The sequence below is a fragment of the Schistocerca americana genome, chromosome 8 (assembly GCF_021461395.2).
Source record: "Schistocerca americana isolate TAMUIC-IGC-003095 chromosome 8, iqSchAmer2.1, whole genome shotgun sequence".
In the NCBI taxonomy this organism is placed as follows: Eukaryota; Metazoa; Arthropoda; class Insecta; order Orthoptera; family Acrididae; genus Schistocerca; species Schistocerca americana.
The window spans coordinates 509767593-509791911 of record NC_060126.1 but is presented as its reverse complement, the minus strand read 5'-3'; the positions used below and the strand labels follow the sequence as shown (position 1 = coordinate 509791911).

General features: G+C 43.3%; 1 protein-coding gene across 1 annotated transcript in view; it reads right to left on the bottom strand.

Annotated features, from left to right (window-relative positions):
* Nucleotides 1-21653, bottom strand: part of LOC124544720 (UDP-glycosyltransferase UGT5-like) — a 91617-nt gene extending 69964 nt beyond the window's left edge. Inside the window, exon 1 of the mRNA XM_047123365.1 lies at nt 21574-21653. The gene's annotated coding sequence lies outside the window, so the exon portion shown is untranslated. The remainder of the gene's footprint in view (nt 1-21573) is intronic.
* Between the last annotated feature and the right edge of the window lie 2666 nt (nt 21654-24319).

Here is a 24319-nt window from a genome sequence, read left to right as displayed (position 1 = left end):
CTTTTCCTTCCGGATTTACCATTTTCTTATTCACAGTAAGGGTACCACACCCTAACCATGAAAAATATCCACGTAACGTATTTCACTGTTGGCACTACACATGATGGCAGAGATTGTTCCCCAGACATTCGCCAACCCCAAACCGTTCCATAGTAGTTCCACAGACGATATCGTGAGTTATCGCACCAAATAGTTCGTTTCTTCGTTCCCGCTGATCCACTGTCCAGTGGCACCTCCAGCGTAGCTTAGCACAGACTACTGACGTTTGTCGCTTATGAGGAACTGCTGGGTTCTTTTTAACTCCTTACTCACAGTCATTGTGCTAGCTGCGCTGCTGGTGGCATTTCGGAACTCACGAATGATTCTTTACGCTGATTTCATGTGCTTTATGAGGATGACCCCCGCAGTTCTCGGCAGTTCCTCTGCGTCAGTATACGAGCGTGGTGCTCGCTTCACATTTCCACTTCCCAGTCAGCTTTAGATGGGTTGCAACGACTCATGTGAGATCCAGGGACTCGGCCACATTCGGAATCAATGGGTTCTGCTGACCAACCCACTCTGCTGGTACCTTTCTCTGCTGACAACACAGTGAATCCCCACCTCCATTTATAATGGTGCGTGTCCCCTCTCGTGAGCTCTAGTGGATGATTCCGCGCTAAACAGGGGCGTCCGAGTACCCTTGATCAAATAGTTTATATCGGAGCTCTGAGGAGACTTGTAAGATGTCATGGTCTCCTGACCTTCATTGCTTACATATTCCGCCCTCACAATCATATTCCGCACATCAAGACGCTTCGGTCGAACCTGAACTAGATAAGATAAAGTCAATGTTGTATGAATTCAAGTAAACGATATGCAAATAACAAGTGCGCACCGGGGTTGAAATACTCGAGGCTGGCGTACACACATACATTCCAGACACGACGGTCAGAGGAGCTTTTAGTTCGAGAGAGGCAGACCACACACCGGGAGGCCGGTCCCTTCAGAGGACGAGTCAACCTCGTTCGCCCGTGGAGATGACAGCGTGTGCCCAAGTGAAAGGGAGAACGACCCCGTGTTTGGCTTAAAAGCAAATTCCGCTACATTGTGTGGGAGCATCCAACCTACGCATTCTTTACACATAGCACGCAGTTTCAGAGATTTTCACAGAGAGACAGCAAACGCAAACGCCGATACTACAGATTTCCGGATTAGTCGCCTTAAACGAAACGTCATTCTCCCGTTTTAGAAGAGCAATGCTGATTGGCAGACGATATTCCTCACGCCTTGAGCTGAAGGAGTATTGGAAGAGACCGAAAGATATACCCCTTCACGTCTGGCGTGGTGCGGTGTGAACGGACAGAGTTATAGTTAAACGCCTACGAGCGAATTTTTGAGTGGCATCGCTGTGGACTGGTTATCTGACCGGTGTTCCACACCAATAGTTAGACTAGGGGCGAATAGGAGTCCTCGACTTCATCAAGGCGTACGGAGAGTTTGATTGGCGAACGTCAATCCAGATAGAACGAGAGTTATCTTATTTGTCAGCAGCGAGCGGCGCAGACAGCAGTCATCACAGCTTACGGTATTGTGCGCTACAGCTATTGCGAGCCCCATACTTCCTCCACAACAGTACACTTCACTGCATTTCACATGCGACAGCCTCGACCGTACCTAGCAACATTCTGAAGGATAAATATTCAAGTTGAGTACACGTGGCTCTCAGCCATTCTGCCAAGTCAATAACAATCTTAAACTTTGTATAGAAATTTCATTAGCGAATCCTATCCTTGAGAGGTAACTTCACATTCCGAAAAGAACCTCGAAATAACTTGTTCAGTTCATAACTGAAAGTGCCATTATATTTTTTCTCAGAAATTTTGCAAAATAAATAGTAATTTTCGTTAGTCTCATGTTTTTCTTACACTAACTGGCACTACTCTAGAACCCAAGTATCCCACTACTTACGTAAAAATTTTTGTGAATTTTTGTGTTATTTCCTTACAGCGGACGACTCCAGAAGATATTTATTGCTGAAAGTTTTTCAGGCATTTCTCTTTAGAGCGTTAGGAGCGTCTGTCTGACTTTTGTAGTAGTGTGAGGGTGGAAACTGCATCTTGCAGGAGCCGCAGGGTAAAGGGTACATCCCAGATTAATCCGTTGCACAGAATAACAGAATAGCAGATCAACTCCACGCTCACAGACTTTATTAACAAACTGTCACCCTCACAAAATCTACGCCAGGATCCGAGCTTATAGGCAGTGTGGCCTTCACAATAAAAACCCCGGCATCTGACGAAACTACAGATGCCATAAATCTAGGCTGCCGGTCCAGGATTTCACCGTCGGTCCTCCAGTAATCGCCTCCAGTGGCTGCAGCACTTCACTCGCTGTCCAGCCAGTCAGTCAGTTGCGTTTCGTCACGTCCTTGAGGCACTACTAGCGTTGAAATTTCGTGGAAAGTGCGATGTTATCGAGCGACATCAGGTATCGCCTTGCTTATCTAGCGAGCAGAGACAGACTCACGCCTTCACGTGACGTGTCATGTGTTTTTGAGTGATCTCACGAGACGCCCACTCGACCAGTTTCTTGATCTTGTCAAATTGTCTGTGGAGCATCGCCTGATAACTAGCACAGGCGTAGTAGTTCAGCGCGGAGTCATTTTTACTTCTCTGCTCGTCTGCGCCGGAACTGTAGTGTTCCAGTGACGCCACTAGAACATTTTCCGACCTTTTGTAAGCGAGTTTCAATATAAACGTTGACGTATCCTGTATCAGTGCAATTCACTTTCACGTGTTAATTTCTTGTTCAGCTAATAAGAAGGTAATTTCCCACGTATCTCGATAGCCAAAGCATTTACAGACATTACTCATACAGAAGTATCATTTGCACAAAACATCGTATGGATAATTTGAACTGATTATGAGATGTCCTAAGGAAACGAACTGCGTTCCACTACAAACGAAAGGAGGCACGAGACACGAAACAAGCTACGTACCCAACAGGCTCTTCTCCGTAACTTCTTCCGTACTCTCGTTGATGAAATATGAAATGTCACTTAATGTATTCACTACTTATACGATTATGTGACTCTCCACATTCGGGTCTGGTGTGACTTAGTAATTGTTGCTGCAGCGTATTGATTATATGCAGCGTCTGAAACAGTGGTTCGTTCTACTAGCAGATTGGACATCAGTTACTACATTCAGAGAATAACAAAAAATCGTGTAATCTTCATTACATTGCTCTCAAGATTTCCTGCATACAGCTTCAGTCCGATTAAAATTGCTTGATTGTTGATGACTGTGAGTTGCCGCTACAGTGCTGCCACATCGGCTGCTTGCTAAAGCTCTATTGTAGGCAACGCACAAACGCGGCGGGCCACTCCACAAATGCTGTCAATGTGTGACGCGAGATGCTCTGTCGACAGCTGATTTTAATCGACGAATGACTGAACTGCAGTAGACGACGCGTTTTTAGGCCTGAATTGAAACTCATGTCCTAACCTTACGACAACCTCGTGATAGAGCAAACGGCGGCCAACAATCAGCAGCAGAACTACACTCAAGCGCGGAAGAAACTGGTACAGGCATCCGGATTCAAATACAGAGATATGCAAAGAGGCAGAATACGGATCTGCGGTAGGCAACGGCTGTATAAGACAACAAGTGTCTGGCGCAGTTGTTAGATCGGTTACTGCTGCTACAATGGCAGGTTATCAAGATTTAAATGAGTTTGAACGTGGAGTTATAATCGGCGCACGAGCGGTAGGTAGCGATGAAGTGGGGATTTTCCCGTACGACCATTTCACGAGTGTGCCGTGAATATCAGGAATCCGGTAAAGCATCAAATGTCTGACATGGCTGCGGCCGGAAATAGGCCCTGCAAGAACGGGACTAACGACGAGTGAAGAGAATCGTTCAATGTGGCAGAACTGCAACCCTTCCGCAAACTGCTGCAGATTTCAGTGGTGGGCCATCAACAAGTGTCAGCGTGCGAATGATTCAACGAAACATAATCGATATGAGCTTTCTGAGACGAAGGCCCACTCGTGTACCTTGATAACTGCACTACACAAAGCTTTACGCCTCGCCTAGTCCCGTCAACACAGACACTAGACTGTTGATGACTGGAAACATGTTGCCTGGTCGGACGAGTCTCGTTTCAAATAGTATCGGGCGGATGGACGTGGACGGTTATGGAGACAACCTCATGAATCCACGGACCCTGCATGTCAGTAGGGAACTGTTCAAGACGGTGGAGGCTCTCTACTGGTGTGGGGCGTGTACAGTAGGAGTTATATGGGATCCCTCACGCCGGCCGCAGTGGCCGAGCGGTTCTAGGCGCTTCAGTCTGGAACCAGTCTGGAGTCCTACGGGCGCAGATTCGAATCCTGCCTCGGGCATGGATGTGTTGTAGTGTGTCCTTTCCTCGGGGTTCTGCCGTGAAAAACATAAAATAGAAAATCTGATTGGGTTTTGAATTTTGATGGAATAAGTTACGGATAAGGCGGACTTCGCATTACTGATTGAGATCGTGCTGTAATTTGACCGTGCATGGCAGACCGCGTCGGCAACACTCAAAAAGCGACTGTACCGAAATAGCATCAGAAACTAATCGAAATTTACCTTATAATCTTGTTAGAAACGCAGTACTAATTACAATATAGTCTTCATGGCTGTCCTAATGTCTCTTGTAGGACGACACGTCTTTCACTTTTCTCCGTCTGTTCAAAACTTCTTCAATTGTCACTGTCTTGATCAATTTACAAATTTGGCGATAACCACCTCGAATCACTATTGAAACAACCTCGCTTTGTAATATAATTTTAATTTCCACCCAAAAGCACACTCAACACAGTGCCCAAAAATACACGTCTTTCGTATGAAGACGGGAGAGAGAGCAATCAATTAGTTGTTAAAAAACAAACACCTACGCAAAAGTAAGAAAAAGAACAAAATTATTTATAAAAATCGGTCGCTGGCGCAGCGCTCTTATGCGTGCGCGATCGTAAATTATATCTTTGTATTGGCGGAGGCGCGGTAGTCAAAGTACCGTTACAGTGTCTGATGTCCTTAGGTTAGTTAAGTTTAAGTAGTTCTATGTTCTCGGGGACTAATGATCTCGGATGTTAAGTCCCATAGTGCTCAGAGCCATTTTTTTTTTTTTTTTGACCTATTAAATGTCTTACAACTGTTAGTGAGGCACACCGTGCGAGGGCAGTAGCAGGCAATCAAAGGCGAGGAAATGGCAAGATTCGGTTATTCTGGATTGAGGAATAAGGCATCATCCCAGACAGCGTCACACCGGCCAAAGTACTTAATCTCGCTTGGGGAACGCATCTACTGCGACAGGAGCCTAAACAAAATCAGGTTGTACCTGTTTGCCACGGACGCCACCACGACTTGATATCCTTGAGCGGCTGGTACTAGATTATGTATACTTCCGTCGTTAGAAAACATTTGGCGGCCAGGCTAGTTATATAAAACTCAAGTCTTTCTGCAGGCACCGAGAAACGCAACTTCGGAACCAAAGTATGCCCAAATGAACTCACATCAATAATACGCACATTTAGGAATATACAGCTTCATTTTATTTGAAATCGTAATATACTTTTGAAAACCCTAACAATTAACAAATTACGACCGACGTTGAAAATGGAAGACCCGTATCTCTGCGCAAGTGCAAGTGAAGTGCCGGCCGTTGTGACCGAGCGGTTCTAGGCGCTTCAGTCTGGAACCGCTCGACCGCTACGGTCGCAGGTTCGAATCCTGCCTCGGGCGTGGATGTGTGTGATGTCCGTAGGTTAGTTAGGTTTAAGTAGTTCTAAGTTCTAGGGGACTGATGACCTCAGCTGTTAAGTCCCATAGTGCTCAGAGCCATTTACCTTGCCCGTGAAGTCACATCTATATGCATGCGACGCCATAAAAACGGCATTCTTCCGTGGCTCATACCTTGGGATCTGTTAGCGACAGAGACGCAGTATCAAATGTTTTGCGTAGCCCTTACGCTAGGGACCATCCGCGTACTCAACGGAAGGACCGTCTTAGTGTCACTATCCTAGAGTACAGGGTCAAACTATATTACACACTTCCTCCTGCATAGGCAAATAGAGCAAATCGACTGGTTCTTTTTGCAACTGATGTGGTCCACGGTGGACATTAAGGGGCTTGTGAGGCGCCTGGCAGTCTCTTAGAAACCCCGCAAAAAAGGGTTTTTGACAATTTTTGTACCAAAACCGACCCGCGGACTCCAAGACGGGCACGCACAGCAAATTGGTGAAATTATTTACAATATATTCCTAAAACCCCGATCTCGAATAATCTTGAAAATTTTATTGGTATGTTCATCCGTCCTGAGATACAGAGGTTCAAAGTTACTTGCTCATGGTCGGTTTCTAACAGAACTACAAAAAAGCGTTTCTTCCCATTTTTTTCGTGTCAAACACGAGCGGTGAATTCCAAGACGGATGTGCACCGCAAATGGCTACAATTTTTGCGATATGGTTCTAAGATCCGGATGTGGAACAACTTTGAAGATTTTACTTGATAGCTTTATTCGTTTCCGAAGTACCGTATCGAGGTCCAAAGTTACGCTACTTGTTCACGTAAAATACGCGCATAAAATCCAGTGTGAGGCGAAAGCGTAGTTTATAAAGTGGCGTAACACGAAGAAATTTGCTGTAAAGTGTCTCTATTATCATTAGAATGGTCCTTGGAACCCCATATTGTAGTACTCATACACATGCAAAATTTTTGTGCACGTAAAATTCGGTCTGAAGTGTAAAACTAGTTCTGCGCTATCTCAGTTTCAGGTGAGTGACGTGCCCCGCTGTGGCGGGGAAAAGAAGGCAACCAGCAGAAAAATACTCCCATCGGAGCACAAAAAAAGCGAATACGTTCCTGTTTAAAAGACCCTGGCTGAAAAAAGGGGGTTCCAGCTGCACCATTTTATCCTTCTCAGCACCTTTAAAAAATTTCCAAAAAATTTGGCATGCAAACATATTCGCACTTGTTTATTCTGACAGAAGGAGATAGTGGGAGTGGTAAACAGATGGAGAAACAGCGAGGAGACAATGTGAGTGTGAGAGAAAAGGAAGGAGAAAGGGGCAGTGGAACATAGTTGACAGTGACAGAACAGTGTTAGAAAATAGTGAAGGACACAGTGACAGTGGGAGAGGAATAAAGAGAAGGAGAAAGTTGGACTGGGTGAGAGCCAGTGACAGTGAGAGAGACTGACAAGCGACAGTGAGATGAGACAGAAGCAATGGGAAGGAATGAATGGGGCAGTAGCAGTAGGAGAGAGAGAGAGAGAGAGAGAGAGAGAGAGAGAGAAGGAGACAGGACAGTGAGAGAAGACAACAGTAGGAGGACGGAACGTGACCGTGCGACAGGAGGCAGTGACAGTTAGATGGACACACTGAGAGAATGACGAGTTGGAGTGAAAGAGTAAATGAGAATGGACAAGTGGGAGTGGATGGGTATGAGCGGCTTACAGCGATAGACAGGTGGCTGTGAGCGAGTTACAGTAAGCGGAGCTTGTAGGTGTGAGAGGTGAGTTGCATGTTAAAAAAAGCGCGAATATCTTCGCATGGCAAAATTTTTGGGAAAGTTTTTAAAGGTGCTGAGGAAGGTAGAATGAAGCAACTGCTACTCCAATTTTCAGTCAGTCTTTTAAACATGAGCAGATTCGCCTTTTTTTGGGCTCCGGTTGGGACATTCCTCCTCTGGTTCAAATTCACTTTACGCTGGGCTGTGACATCGAGTGTTTGAGCACTCCGACATACGTTTTCCTTCGGTCGGTCTACCGTTTTACACCTAGGTTCGTACTCTTTTGCTGTCAAATACCCCCACAGATAAAGGGAATGGAGCTTATTATTGCTGCCTTTCGTGTCCTTTTAACTGAGAGTATAGGTTCAAGATAATTTGGAAATAAACGTCTACATTGACAGCAATTTCAAAAGACGACGGTCCGATAATTCGACTATTGGGAACCGTGCACCATCTCCAACTCTTTTATCGTGAAGAGGCATGTGATGCATTGTGTGAAGGTTTTCAGAGGAGCAGTAATGTTTATTCAGACTATTCATGTGACCAGAAAGGGGAACCAAGCTTCATCACTCCTAAAACACAGCATCGGGTCGAACTCGCGACCCATAATCTTTTATACATTTTTTCCGGGAAGCACCGATTTTCCACAACATGTTTCCAATCACCTACAGAGCTTGACTCGAATGTTTACGGTCGTCGTTAGTGTGGTCTGCAGTCCGGCAACTGGTCTGATGCAGCTGCCCACGCTACCCTGTCCTTTGCAAGCCCCTTCGTCTGCATAATTATCGCACCTACATCTATTTAAACCTGATTACTGTATTCAAGCCTTGATCTCCCTCTACAGTTTTTAACCCACGCTTCCTTCCATCACCAATTTCATAATTCCTTTATGCCTCACGATGTGCGCTATCAACTGATCCCTTCTTTTCTCACGTTTCCCCGCAGCTCACTTCAGTACCTCCTTATTCGTTATTCAATCTGTCCTTCTAATCTCGAGCATTCTTCTACAGCTCCAAATTTGGAAAGTTTCTATTCTCTTCTGGTCTGAATTGCTTACTGTCCACATTTCACTTCCATTAAATGCTACACTCCAGATAAATGCCTCCAGAGATGACTTTCTTACATTTAAAATGATATTAGTTGTTAACAAGTTCCCCTTTTTCAGAAACACTTTTCTTGCCATTGCCAGTCTACCTTCGTTTTAATAAGGTTTGAAGCTCCTCTTTACGTTCTTCCGTGTGTGCGATTTGAAAAGTGGGTTGTTTTGAAAATTGTGTTTTAAAGGTTTTTAATAATGCTCATTTTCAGAACACTCCAGTTGCCAGTCTACATTTTATGTCCTCTCCATTTAATCAAAATCAGTTATTTTGCTGCCAGAATAGCAATACTCATCTTCTACATTTAATGTCTCATTTCCCAATCTGATTCTCTCATCATCGCCTGACTTGATTCGACTAAATTCCATTACCATTAATATTATCTTGGAACTCTTCCATTTGGTCTGTGTTTGCGTAGAAAAATAGTAATGTCACAAATTGAGTCCGCCTTGATGCAAAAACCGTGTTATTTGTTTATTTCTTTCAGAACACCTCTTAAACCAGGAAAATACAACCAGGTACTAAACACAATCAAACAAATTGCTGTTGAAAAAGACTACAAGACAGACATCATAAACAAATTCAACAACAAGGTAAAACGGAAACATGCAGCACACACAGACAACACAGCAGACCACACCACTACATAGGACAAACAAGCAGAATTTTCCGAACGAGGTACACAGAGCACAAGACAGCTCTAAGAATGACAGCACACATTCAACTTTCGCAGCACATCTAATGAACAAAAACCATAACCCCACTAATAACGAAAACGATCTACGCATTCTGAGAAACAGCAACAGTCTATACCGACAACTAACGATAGAAGAAAATTACCACATAAAAAAGGCTATAGTCGAAGGGAAAAATGTAATAAATGAAAACACAACACTCTGCAACAACACACTCTTTACCGCTCTGAGAGAACTGACCAAGGACACAGAACAGAAAGCACACACACCCAAAAGAACCACCTCCCCATTACCCACAGACACAAATAATGAACAGAAGTTGTCGTAATTCGCGCTACAGTTTTTCATAACCTTTCTCGCCACTTGCGATAAGCCTCTAGCGACACACGCGAACAGCAAGATGGCGTAAGATTATGGATCAGAAACAAAGTGCAAAAGTTTTGTTTTTCGGTGTAAAAAGCAGCCACACACCATCGAACGAACGTGAATACACGAATAGCTAAGCAACAGCTAAATACACACAAAAAAACTGGTTTCCACAAAGACTACCACAACCCCAAGTATATACTGCTGTCATACGAAGTTCACCTTTGAGTATTTGTTTACTAACAGCCGCTCACATGATTGCAGATGACATTATGTTCACTAAGTATAAAAAGAGCCAACAGAAAAAGAGCACAGAAAATATGTCACAAACAGCGCCAATAATAGCTTAAAACAGACTAGCATACAATAAATAAGGTAGTATAAAAGTATCAATATAAAACTATATTTCAAAAGACGATTTGTAAAAATGTAATTATGTTTTACTGTGTTTGTACAACCATACCGTTTTCTGAATGTTTTAGATTAAAAAAACCCACTGATGATGGTGATATTTGTCGCCGAAACTAGTTTGGGATAATAAAGAAATAAACAAATAACACAGCGTTTGCATCAAGGCGGACTCAATTTGTGATATTACTATCCATTACCATTCTTTTACTTTTGTTGACGTTCATCTTATAACCTCTTTTCAAAACGCTATCTATTCTGTTCAACTGTTCTTCTATTTCCTTTGCCATCTCCGCCAGAATTACAATGTCATCGGCTAACGTCAGTGTTTTACTCTGTTCTCCCTGAACTTTAATCCCCTTTTCAAATTATTCTGTGGTTTCCTTTACTGCTTGCTCAATATACAAATTGTATATCATTGGGGATACGCTACAACCCTGTCTCACTCCCTTCTCAATTATTGCTTCCCTTCCGTGACCTTCGACTCTTTATAACTGCGGTCGAGTTTGTGTACAACTTGAAAATAGCCTTTAGCTCCCTATATTTTATCCCTGATACCTTCAAAACTTCAAAGAATGTAGTCCAGTCAACATTGTTAAACGCTTTCTCTAAATCTACAAATGCTGTTGCGATTAGAATGAGGAACGCCCGCATCTCGTGGTCGTGCGGTAGCGTTCTCGCTTCCCACGCCCGGGTTCCCGGGTTCGATTCCCGGCGGGGTCAGAGATTTTCTCTGCCTCGTGATGGCTGGGTGTTGTGTGCTGTCCTTAGGTTAGTTAGGTTTAAGTAGTTCTAAGTTCTAGGGGACTTATGACCACAGCAGTTGAGTCCCATAGTGCTCAGAGCCATTTTTTTAGAATGAGGAACATTGGCAATGAACGGCTATTTTGTTGTGAGTTCCGAATACTGCTTTTGCACCAATACTGGAGTTCAGGAATTGTTCAGGAAAGACTTGAGATTCAAATGGCTCCAAGCACTATGGGACTTAACATCTGAGACCGTCAGTGCCCTATACTGAGAACTACTCAAACTTAACTAACCTAAGGACATCACACATAACCATGCCCGAGGCAGGATTCGAACCTGCGACTGTAGCAGCAGCGCGGTTCTGGACCGAAGTGCCTAGAACCGCTCGGTCACAATGAACGGCATGAATGACTTCGCGAGTGTTTTTAAACGAACCAATATTAACGCGCGTTTCCGATATACACACCATCTCATTCACGGATTCTGGCACACTCGAATAACTCAGAGTACGATGAAACGATACTGGCACCACTTCCGAGCAACGATCAACAGTAGTTGCAGGAGCAACAGTCTGGGTGACTGACTAATCTGGCGTTGTACCATTAGTCAACATGACTTTTCGATGTTGGCCATACGAACTGCTGAAGGCAAGGGGAAACTGCAGCTGTATATCCACGGTGACATTCAGCTGCATTGTATTGTCTAATGGTTATGGCATTATCTTGGAGAAAACATTCCAGAGGCAAAGTAGTCCCATATTCAGAGCTCAGGCCGTTAACTACTCAAAAGGAGGTTGTCATCTGAAGGAACAGATGTGACCTTCTACGGGTAGGCGCTTTTCTGTGTTAACGCATAGTATATATTGGTCTTTACTATTGGTCGGCATCCGAACACATAGTTGTATTAAAGCCAAGTGGAAATGTATAATTTGATGTGTATGGTAGACGATGCGTGAAAACAATGTTCTAGACGCACGGTACGCGCCAGAATGACAAGATTGACGCACGTACTAGCTGCGAAGCGACACCGGCCATCGCATATATCTGCGATGCTACAGTAGCGCTACGAAGCAGATGGCAGCCGCTCGAGTTACCGAAGGCCGCTGTCGACAATACACTGTCAAAAGCCGAGCTGGCGTTACGTGGTTGTCCGTTTTAAATGGTTCCCACATAATGTGACGTATTGGTCTCAAGACAGTCCAGATGTAGGTTTTAGTCTGTCTACATACGGACATCATGCGTGTTGGATCGTCGCAAGGCGATCGGCTTTAACAAGGTTGGTTGGTTGGCTTTGGGGAAGGAGACCAGACAGCGAGGTCATCGGTCTCATCGGATTAGGGAAGGACGGGGAAGGAAGTCGGCCGTGCCCTCTGAAAGGAACCATCCCGGCATTTGCCTGGAGCGATTTAGGGAAATCACGGAAAACCTAAATCAGAATGGCCGGACGCGCTTTAACAAGGCTTCGGTGTGCGGGTTTGGTAAGTCAGAATGTTGAGAAGTGACCACTGTTAATTGTCGTGTGTAGGTGCAAGAGTTGGTGCAGCATCCCCCCCCCCCCCCCCCCCCCCCCGCCCTCCACGCGTTCCCATAGTAGCAGTTAAGCCACTGAGTTGGCGAAAAACTGGCTGCGAGTGATCGTTCCCAGATTTTTAGTGCAGTGGGCGATTATAGCGAATTGTGGTAAATTTAGGTTGCGGAACCCACAGCTGAAGCAAAGTGTTGATTTCGTGGTGATATCGCAGATATCCGAATTTTTGATCGGTGACGTACTCTTAGTGGCTTACAGCTCGCCAGAGGTATTTTTGAGTTCTTTGCTGGTCTGTCAGTGGTGGTTCAGGTTGTCTGAAGTGCGTCGGACGAGGTAACGACTCGAGTGCGTTTCGGTGGAATTTTGTTCCCTAACATATACGGCGGACGCCATTTGGCTCGTTAGTTTCAATTGGCCCACAAACAGTTGAAAAAATCGTACTCTTAGCCAGTGTTTAGTGCACAACCCAGTAAAGTGGCATCATTAACGAACCGCACGTAGCTGAAATGAGACGTGCAGAGTGAAAAGTGGCGAGTGGCTTGTTTTCAAATAGGGAATTGTAGCGGTTCGCGTCATGCTAATGCCGGAAGACGCGGAGCTTTGCTTTGAGTGTTCACTGTCAGACTCAGTGCTGTGGCATTTAGGACTTCTGTTTAATTTTTGTTAATTGTGTTGTCACCGATTTGTGGGGTAAGGTGCAAATAAAATGATACTACATGATTGAAATATAAAACAAAGATTGTGTTCTTATAGTGGCACTTCCGAATTCAGTATCATAGTATCATGTGCAAAGATGACGCAGATAAAGTCAGCTTCAACAAGAGTTAATACTGGTTCAAATGGCTCTGAGCACTATGGGACTTAACATCTATGGTCATCAGTCCCCTAGAACTTAGAACTACTTAAACCTAACTAACCTGAGGACATCACACAACACCCAGTCATCACGAGGCAGAGAAAATCCCTGACCCCGCCGGGAATCGAACCCGGGACCCTGTGTTCGGGAAGCGAGAACGCTACCGCGAGACCACGAGCTGCGGACAGTTAATACTCGTAGGATTTACCTACATCGGGTAAAGTAAGAAGAATCAGTAACTGAATTTGCTAAGGAAAGCAAGGTTAAACGCTTCACATTGAACGTAAAATAGCAAGTTCGTTGGTCGTAAATTCGGGTTTTAATGAAACTAGATACGTGATTGGGAATCTGTTTGATAATTAACGTAAAGGATACAGAAAAAGGTAACAAAGTAAACCACATTGGTAGTTTGCGTATTTCTTTTACGTAAATAATAGTAATGAAGTTTAGTAGCAGTTACGCATTATCGTTGACATTTAAGGATCGTGTTATTTTTGCTATATATTACGACCGTGATTACAACCAACTGAGTACCTACGTAAAGCTGTGATTACGGCGTAGTGTTTAAACTGGAAAGGAATTAGAGAGCAAAAGATATTCATTCATATCTGTAACTTTTAATTACTTTTCAGAAATAAAAAAAGAAAGACAGAGACCGTTTATTGATAATTCATATCTATTGTTATACTTAAGCACAGATGAGTAATATCTTAGCTGCAGCATTCAAAGATACTGCTGACAAGAAAAAATTTATCAATTTTAACAAATTACAATATATCAGTAGAATTCTTAAAGGCTTCGTTTTACAGTTAATTTTCGTCTAAGCTGATGCCAGGTTAAGATTTCTAGTTAATTCGATTTGTCAGGATTCATATTCATTGCGAAGAGGATTTTTATGAGAGTTTCCTAGATGAGGCATTAAGCTGTAATATGTCTCGCTTGGTGATGTAAGATTTTGAGTTTCCGGAAGTGTATTTCTTGTTATGTACTGCGCAGAAGCGGCACTTAGCCTTACTGTCACTGTAGTTAAATAGAAACTATTTCCTGTTGAGTAGATTTTTATCGTACCTTGTTCTACTCATTCGACTTTGAATAATAATTATGCTCCAAACATACCTGGGGCTTTGTGAGGCTAGTTTTACGTAACAAGTAAATAACGTTTACTCCAATGTAAGCACTGTACGTTTAATCACTTCTGGTGTGCTGGACGGCAAGTGCATTCTGAACATAGCGCAGCAGAAAGTCCAGTACAAGGCATTGTGACGTTAGCACAGTGACTCACTCTGTCTTTGTTATCCAAAAGTAGTGTGTACTCGGGTTAACACGCCACCACAGTACAGTTAGGGACCGATGACCTAGCAGTTCGGTCCCCCCACCCCCCTTTTAAACCAACCAACCAACAGTACAGCTCGTCGTGGGGGTTGGTTAGACAACTTGGAAAGAGAAACAGTCAGGTTGAACGTAAGGTATAGCGGGAGTTAATAAAGTGCAAAGATAGGAAGAATGGGATTTCTGACCAAGGGGTACAAGGTTAACAGGACAAAACCGAACAGGCATAAGGAATGACTTGCGTTAATAATGAGTAACAATATAGGGAAACAGTTAAACGACTACGAACTCATTACCGCAGCCGCTATAGAGACAAAGCCAGAACCTACCACAGTACTGTATACAGGTATGTACACCAACTACGACCACAGAAGATGAAGAGATTGTATGGTAAGATAAAAGAAATTATTCGGTCTGCTTAGGGAGACATAAATTTCATTGTGCTGGAGGACTGAAATTCGACAGCAGGAAAAGAAAGATGAAGAAAAATGGTAAGAGAATACGCGTCGAGGTAAAGGAATGAAAGGAGAAGGCGCCTCGTAGAGTTTTTCCATTGAGCACTGTTTAATCAATGCCAACACTTAGTTTTAGGGATCATGAAGGAAGACTGTACACGTGGAAGGGAGCTCGGGACACCGGAATGTTCCAGATAGGTTAGGTACTGATAAGAAAGAGATTTTTAAACCAGGTCGTAAACTGTAAATTTTTTCCAGGGACAGATGCGGACTTCGATCATAATTTATTAGTTGCCAAATGAAGATTAAAGCCAAAAAATTGCAGAAAGGTAGGAATTACGTATTTCGGATCTCGATACGTTAAAACAACCAGAGGTTGTTGAAAGTTTCGATGGTAGCATTAGGCAACGACTGATTGAAATACGCAAAGGTACGACGACACATAATAACCTGCTTGCCTTGAGAAGTCCAACAGGGAGGCTATCAGAGGAACTACTAGTCCAAAAGACTAGATCTAGTTCAATTCTTTTGATAACATACGAGATGTTAAATTTAATTCATTAAAAGGAGAAAATATGAAAACGCTGTAAATGAAGTCGGCGATATGGAATGAATACAGACGCCAAGAAATGAGATTTATAAAGTGCAAAATAGCAAATAAGGAATGGCTAGAGGCGAAGTGCAACAAGTATGCATGACTATGGGACCAATAGGAAAATCCAAAGAAACATTTTGAAGAAAAATGTGTAAGATTCAAGAGGTCAGTGAGTAAGCTGGTATTATACAAAGAAGGGAAGATGAAGAACATACAGAAGGGTTAAATAAAGGGAAAGTATTAAGGAAAGGGAGGAAGAAATGGATGAAGATGAGACGCGGGACGCGATACTGCGTGAAGAATTTGCCAGAGGCCTTAAAAACGTCATTACCCCATCACGATATTATTGCACTCCCGAAATGATGCAGCACAGCAATCAGTCTTTTCCTTTCGAGCTTCATTAAAGCAAATCTAGATTTCGTCTAGTAACTAGCCATTATCATTCTGAAATACTGCATTGATAATGGTTAGTTACTAGCCCAAATCTAGATTTGCTTTAATAGAGCCTGAAAAGAAAGGATGACTGATTGCTGTGCTCCATCAGTTTGAAGGTCATACCACAGTCGTTGAGTACATTCCACATTCCTAATGGAAGGTAACTTCACTATTGCGTTTGGTCTCCCGTGGCCGTTACGTGGCCGAACACGGGCTGGCTTTACGGTAAGTTAGTACAGTGGCGACTGAGGAAAACGCATGGCAGTGTGAATGATTTCAAGACAGCAGTGCCTATACTATCAAATGGTTCAGCGTGTCCTCGTGAAAAATCATGACAAAAACTCGGAAAGCCTGCCGAAACGCCCTCGCTCCCAGGTGGTCGCGTTAAGAGGGCGCAGTTTGTCAACGTTTTGTGTCACAAATGGCACTGGAAATCAAGCGTTCAAGACATTCTCCAGAACGTTTTGTATAACTGGGAAGTGTGTGCAAAGTTTGTCCTAAACATCCTGATCGCCGAACAAAAACAACGACGCCTGGTTGCTTGCCGTGACTTGAGTGAAATGCAAATCGGTAAGAATTCTTTTATGGAAAGAATCATCACGAGTGACGATACGCAGTGCTGTCAGTACGAACTTATCACAAAACGACACAGTGCACAAATTCACATGAAGAGTCAACAATATCACCGGCTTGCGAGCCAACGTGACGCGCGAGTTGAGCGACATCACAAAGAAGGATCTTTCTGGCAGTTTCACATGGTTTTACGAACTCTGTGCGTTGTATGTAATTGGGGGGAAGGGTGAAACATTAAAACCACTATTTCAAATTTTCTCCGTTTTTTTATCAATGGAGTCCCGAAACTTTTTAGACTGGCTGGGAAGTGCAAGAGCTCCCCGAAGGAACGAGTTAAGCGTGAGAGGGCGGGGGGGGGGGGGGGGGGGGGTGAGCTATCGCAGGAATCTCCGTGGATCCTGCAAGAAGCTGGCAGCAGGCAGCCTTTACGTAAACGTGGAATGGGCGTTGTTTTTTCAGAAGTGCGCGGGTGCGTTTGCCTGAAGGACGAAGCATAATATGTTTTGAGCAGAGATGGAGATGGGTGCCTGCCACGTAATAGATCCTGTGGAAAGCTACGAGACACGCGGGCGACGCAGCTCTTCACATTAACTGCTCACTTCAAAAGAAAGTTGTACATATACCTGAAGCCGTCTTCGTAAGTCGATCCCGACTACCTATTAGGATACTTTTCTGAAACTGAAGTTGACCCGACAGTTTTGAAACAAAATGTAGAGTGGACGTGGCACATATCATATTTCGAAGCCCAGACGTGTAACATAAATGTACGATTCGCTTCTTCGTATTTTTCACCTTCACAACAATGAGCGAAATACTGTATTACGTCTTACGTAGTTCATTCGGTATATAACGTAGATCACAAGTCTACCGGTAAACGTAAGGAAGTTGTACACAGTAGTGTGCTGAATGTTTTGAAGTAAGAATAGTCTGTCTCTAGTGCTACTATACATAGTGACTTGTTCGATTTGTTACTCAAGTTATCTTTGTGTAGGTACTGTGCTGCGCGATCGTGCAAATGTTTGTAACACGAAATGTGTGTGGTGCTCGCAAATAACTGTTTCCGTTAGCTTTTGCTACTCGCTGATGGAAGGCAAGGAAGAGAGGGGGTGTTTTTTTGTCAAATTTCGGCCGGCCGTTGTGACCGAGCGGTTCTAGGCGCTTCAGTCCGGAACCGAGCGACTGCCACGGTCGCAGGTTCGAATCTTGCCTCGGGCGTGGACGTGTGTGATGTCCTTAGGTTAGTTAGGTTTGAGTAGTTCTAAGTTCTAGGGGCCTGATGACCTCAGGTGTTAAGTCCCATAGTGCTCAGAGCCATTTTTTTTTTTTGGTCAAAGTTCGTTCAAGTACCGTTCCTTTTTCCGAATAAAGCGGTCAATATTGCTTAATTACATGACATGCTCCGTCCACTGTCATTATTAGACACTGACGCACAAGGTTTAGTGTCCAAGTGCTGTACGACTAAGCCCTTTTTCGAACCGCTGCGTAACTTGAGTTCTTCAGTGTACTTTTAATTGCATACTAAGACTAAATTTTAGTTCAAAAATCCTAGATTTTGATTTTGATCTGATGACGACAGTAGCCTATACCAAGACAAATGACGCTGGGAGTAAATTACCCTTAACGCACCTCTTTGTAAGTCGAGGGTGGAGGGGCTGACATGTAAACATGACCTTGGAGCGTCTTTAGAAATTCCAGTCACACTTGGAAAACATGTAAATGAAGAAAAATTCGTACTATGGAAAACTGCAACTTTAAATTGGTGTCATCAATCACAGAGTCCACAGATGTAGTCTATTCTGTTATTTTCCAAAACTAAGAAAAATTAAAATGGTTTCGAAAGAGAGCCATTCTTCCAGTTAAAATGAAGACGACAGCGAAGTAAGCCATCACATGGTAACATATGTAGTCATTGAATGTAAGTTTGTCGATATCCCAGTAGACTTAGGCGGAGTCTTATACTTTTCAGAAAAGTTCCTAAAAACTCGTTAGACTCAGCTCCATTGCAATCATATAATCTTTTACTTAAAGTGGTATAAACACGGCAAATAGACATGCCAAAACTTTCCAGTGCCACTCGAGTGTGTGGAAAGAAGACGATAGCATATTTAACTGTAGTGGCAATTTTGACAGGGAACAGTGGCGCTGAAACAGTTTGCACGGATACCACCCGCTGAAGTTCAGGAGATGGCACTTTGCAGTGGAAGTTGCATTGTCGATCACGGTGTCTAAACCACAGGGATACTTTTATTAAGTACTGTGGGATGGATCTGAGATCGGCATGTTTCTCCCAACTTATGTTGCTTCCCGAAAAGAAAGTTCGTCCAACAACTTGTTTTTCTTGCATCTATAGACGAATTAATAAATTGTGCGCAATCAAGTTTTTAAATTAATATTTCATTCAATTTGTAAAGTATCTAATTTTGTGACCTGTGTAATTTATTTACATTTTTTTAAGTATATAAATAGACTATGTCCATTTTTACGCTATCAATACCGTTCAACCATTTAACATCTAATGTAAGTTTGTGATAAATGAGTAACCAGACGACACCGAGTAATGGATTAGTCTCTGTAACAAAAAAAGTAGGGCTAACATGATACATAACACATGTCGTATTTACACAGAGAACAAAGGAAACTTCTCACTAAGTAACTGTTTGTGCCCTATTATTACACAACTGCTTTTTGAATTTGTATTGTGTATATCTGTAACTTGTACAGAAACCAGCCGTAATGCAACCTGAACCTTGAGGAAACAGTAAAGCAAATTAAGGAGAGATTTAGAAATGAAATTAAAGTTCAGAGAGAAGTAATAATATCTGTAAGGTTTCCCGATTCATTGTAATTTTGACACCGATAACAAACGACTGAAGGACCAGTTCAGTATAATGCTCAGCGTTTTGGAAAGGCGTTGTACGATAAATATCAAGAAAACTAAAACAGGGGAGATGGAATGTATCTGAATTAAATCAGCTGTAGCTGAGGAAATTCAATTAGTTAATGACACAAACTGTAGCAAATGATTTTTTTTTCCAGTCAGAATCATAAAATAACTGAGACAGCAAAATTTAAGAGGACAGGCCTATTGAATTCTGAATAGTAATAGAAAGGAAAACTTCTCTGAAAGAGACATGTATTTTAATACCGCATATAAATTTGCTTGTTAGTAAGTAGTTTCTAAAACTATTTGTTGTGTAGTATTATATGGAAGTGAAACACTGACAGTAAACAGTGCAGCCAAGAAGAGCAGAGAAACTTAAAATATGATGTCATAGATGAATGCTAAAGATAAGATGGTAGATAGAATAACTAATGAAGGGGTAGTGAATCCAGTCGACGAGAAAATCTTTGTGGCACACACATTTACATCCACATGCATACTCTGCAAATTACTGTGAAGTGCATGGCAGGGGGTGGGTCCTATTGTACCAGGGCCCGACTACAGTGCAGACGCGTGCTGCTACACTTGTTGGCGGAAGGTTTGATTATCGCTCAAGTATTGCAGAGATGCTTCGTGAATTCAGATGGGAATACCTGGAGGGAAGACGACGTTCTTTTCGCTAGGCACGACGGACGAAATTTACAGAACCAGCATTTGGGGCCGACTGCAGAACGATTCTATTGTCGCCAACGTACATTTCGCTTAAGGATCACGAAGACAGAGAAATTGGGGCTCGTGTGGAGTCGACTTTCGCTCGCTCGGTTTACGAGTGGAACAGGAAAGGGAATGACTATACATACTACAAGGTGCACCCCTTCTTGCACGCTACAGTGCGCAGTATGTATGTAGATGTAGACGTACAGTAGGCAGGATAGCAAAGAGGTGCGCCAACACGGTGTTCGGACTGCAGCCGACATTAATTACAACAAAAACTACAACATGACCTCAGAGTTTACTACATGCGTCATCATGCGCACTTCGTACATCGCGTAGCTTGTAAGGAATAAAGCAATGCATCCAAGGGTGACTAGTTGTTCAGTTAGTTCGCTATCCTCCTGTTCCATGAATTGTTCGCAATACCTCACTACGTTGCGGAATATGCGCTTTATGAAATTAAAACGCTTCATCGGTAAATGTACTTACAACTTACATGAGTCGTGTTCATCTTTATTCACATTATACTGAATCTATATCACTGTAACTGATTAAAACTCACACAGTCGCACAAGTATTACAGTCTTTCTTCTTACTACATCGACGGTAGTTGTTGCAGACCAGAACTGTTTTTATTTGTTTTCAGTTTTTACGACGGTATGGTCGGTGATTCATCATCTGATAATCACTATAAATCGAAAACTGTAGAAGTCAGCGTTATATGTGCGAGTGTTAGTGTTATTTACATTTTGTGACACTGTGAACAAAAACCGAGGGAGGAAATGCACGCTGATCCAATTGTTACCGTACCAGCTGCTTCTACGGTAACTTGCAGTTGGTTTGAAGCAGAATACGACATGTAATTTGTTTACCACGTCTTTCTGCAAGAAACAGGGTCACACTTTGAGTCTAAAAAGTACAGAACTGCTTACCAAAATCACGAATTGCTAGAGTCGAGATATGAGGCATTACAAAGACTCGTGAAACGAGACAATGTAGCTCTTTGTTTCCTCTTATAAATAAAGCAAGAAAGAAATTATCCTGTCACGCTAAAAAATTTTGCAGAGCAAATGAATCCTTGTGATAGTCCCTTAAGAGTTCCCTTGCGATCTGCGATTAAAATTACGAAAATTAGAATACGCGGTGACTCGGCGATGTCTTATCGAGTTAACGGTCGAGTAGCGGCGTTTCGGCAGGTTTCCTAATCGTTATATGCTAGTCAAAGTTTCGGGTATAGCAAACGTGCTATAACGCTGCTTCAGAGGCGAAGATGTTACTCGGCACGCTATCGTAGGACGTTTGATCGACATTTCAGTGAAATGCCAAACAGGAAAGAAAAGAAACGTTCTCGCGAGAACAGACCAACCTCGGTTCCGCCCGCTTCCTGCCTCGAACTACAGCCGACTGGCGCCGTTCGCTGTGGACCTGCTACTGACCTTGCAGACGGGATCAGACGCACTCAAGTAAGCAGAGTCGTAGCAGGAGCGCGGGGGGAGGGGGGGAGGGGAGGGGAGGGGAGGTGATGACACACACACGCACACGCACACACACACACACACACACACGACTCAGTCGCTGACCTCCCAAGCCAACAGGCGAGCTAGTTACGCGATCAGAGGGGTTATAAGCGCAGAGCCCCACATACCTTTCGTTTCTGCTACACAGTTTGAGCCTCCTCTTCAGTAGTTCGGAAATACAATATTGCCGTGGGCATGATAAACTCTTTTGTAGCAGCTTTGTCCAGGGTTGCAGGCCCAAAGCTTCATACGGCGTTTGAGGTGAATAACAACAACTTGACGTAATGCTTATTGTTATTCTCCAGCACCAAATAAAAACTTGCAAATGGTACACTTAAATACGGCCTCCATAGGCGCTGCAACCGTACGTAGTAGACCAATCAGTCAAAAACAGATATACCTCGTGTCAACTGAAGCGGTCAGACCAAGCCATCACCTCTCGTTCCTGTTGCTCTCTGCAGGAAATGCCAAAACCCACTGGAGAACGGCCACCCGCCACTAGCAGCTAGTTTTACACTAAAGCGCCAAAGAAACTGGTATAGGCATGCGTATTAAAATACAGAGATACGTAAACAGGCAGAATACGGCGCTGCGATCGGAAACGCCTATATAAGACAGTGTGTGTCTGGCGGAGTTCTTAGATCGCTTACTGCTGCTACAATGGCAGTTCATCAAGATTTAAGTGAATATGTGCGTGATGTTATAGTCGGCGCACGAGCGATGGGACACCATCCCCGAGGTAGTGATGAATAGGGGATTTTCCCGTACGACCATTTCACGAGTGTACCGTGAATGTCAGGAATCCGGCAAAACATCGAATGTCTGTCATGGCTGCGGCCCGAAATAGGTCCTGCAAAAATGGGACTAACGACGAGTGAAGAGAATCGTTCATTGTGACAGAACTACAACCCTTCCGCAAACTGCTGTAGATTTCAATGGTGGGCCATCAAGTGTTAGCGTGCCAATGATTCAGCGAAACATGACGACTTCACGACACAAAGATTTACGCCTCGCTGGGGGCCATCAACGCAGACATTGGACTGTTGATGACTAGAAACATGTTGCCTGGTTGGACGAGTCTCGTTTCAAATGGTATAGAGCGGATGGACGTGGACGGGTATGGAGACAACCTCATGAATCCATGGACCCTGCATGTCAGTAGGGGACTATTCAAGTTGATGGAGGCCCTGCAATTGTGCGGGACGTGTACAGTTAGTGATATGGGATCCCTGATACGTCTAGATATGACTCTGACAAGTGACGCGTAAGTAAATATCCTGTCTGATCAACTGCATCCATTCATGTCGATTGTGCATTGCGACGGATTTGGGCAATTCCAGCAGGACAATGCGACACTCCACACGTCCAGAATTGCTACAAAGTGGCTCCAGGAACACTCTTCTGTGTTTAAACACTTCCGCTGGCCACCAAACTCCCCGGCCATGAACGTTACTGAGCATATCTGGGAAGAGATCTCCACCCCTTCGTACTCTTACGGACTTATGTACAGCCCTGCAGGATTCATGGTGTCAGTTCCCTCCAGCACTGCTTCAGACATTCGTCGAGTGCATTCCACGTCGTGTTGTGGCTCTTCTGCGTGCTCGCGGGGGCCCTACACGATTTTAGGCAGGTGTAACAGTTTCTTTGGCTCTTCAGTGTATAATCGCTGATTTTTACGTTACTCTTTGGGGCTGCAGCTAAGCCCTACTTCCGAATTACAGTGTCCTTTCAATAGAATTTTCATTTAGACATTTTTAAGCTATATTCAGTGCATCAAAATAGAATTCGGATGCTACCACAGATTTGTGCTTCTATCCGCATGCAAATTCTATTTATAACACATCAAGTGAACCCGCTGACATGGGAGCATAAAGGCTAAAAAAACGCAAATATGAAAACCACCACAGAAATGTCACAACAGAAATGGAACACAATGTGGTTGATACCCATACGAAATTACAGTAGTTCAAAACACGAACGCCGTTTGCATGCTGCAAATTAAGTTTTTTTATTTATCTTGTGCACTCAAAACTTAATGTGCAGCATGCAAAAGCCGTTTTTCGTTTGAACTACTGTAATTTATTTACAGCGCCTGAAAAAATGGCCAGCACAAGGAGGTTGCACAGGAAATTATTGGGTTCTCTTTGTCGATTATAAAACTGCAGTCGAATTTTGAGGAGGTAATTTATTTCGTAAGCTGCTGTTATATTTTCATCGGTATGTTGATTTATTAATATATTGTCTTCCCGATTAAGCAAATTACGGGTGTAGGGATATTTCGAGCCCGTACTTCGACTGGGTACCTCAATTCCTTCAGAATACTTTTTAAAGGAAGTGTCAAAAAGTTGACTGGGCAGTGCGCTCTTACGAGCGTTAAAGGTACACGACACAAAACCTAAGTAATATGACACTGCGAATGAGTGATGGTTCTGACTTCCAATAAACGTTTCTAGCGTTGGGAATATTTTATAAACAGGAAACCAAACGCAAAAACTTGAATCACACGATTATATGTAATAAAGTAAGTATAAGTTGATAGAAAATACGCGGATAATTTTTAGCCGTTTTATGTTGTAGCCGAAACAGTCTCTTGTT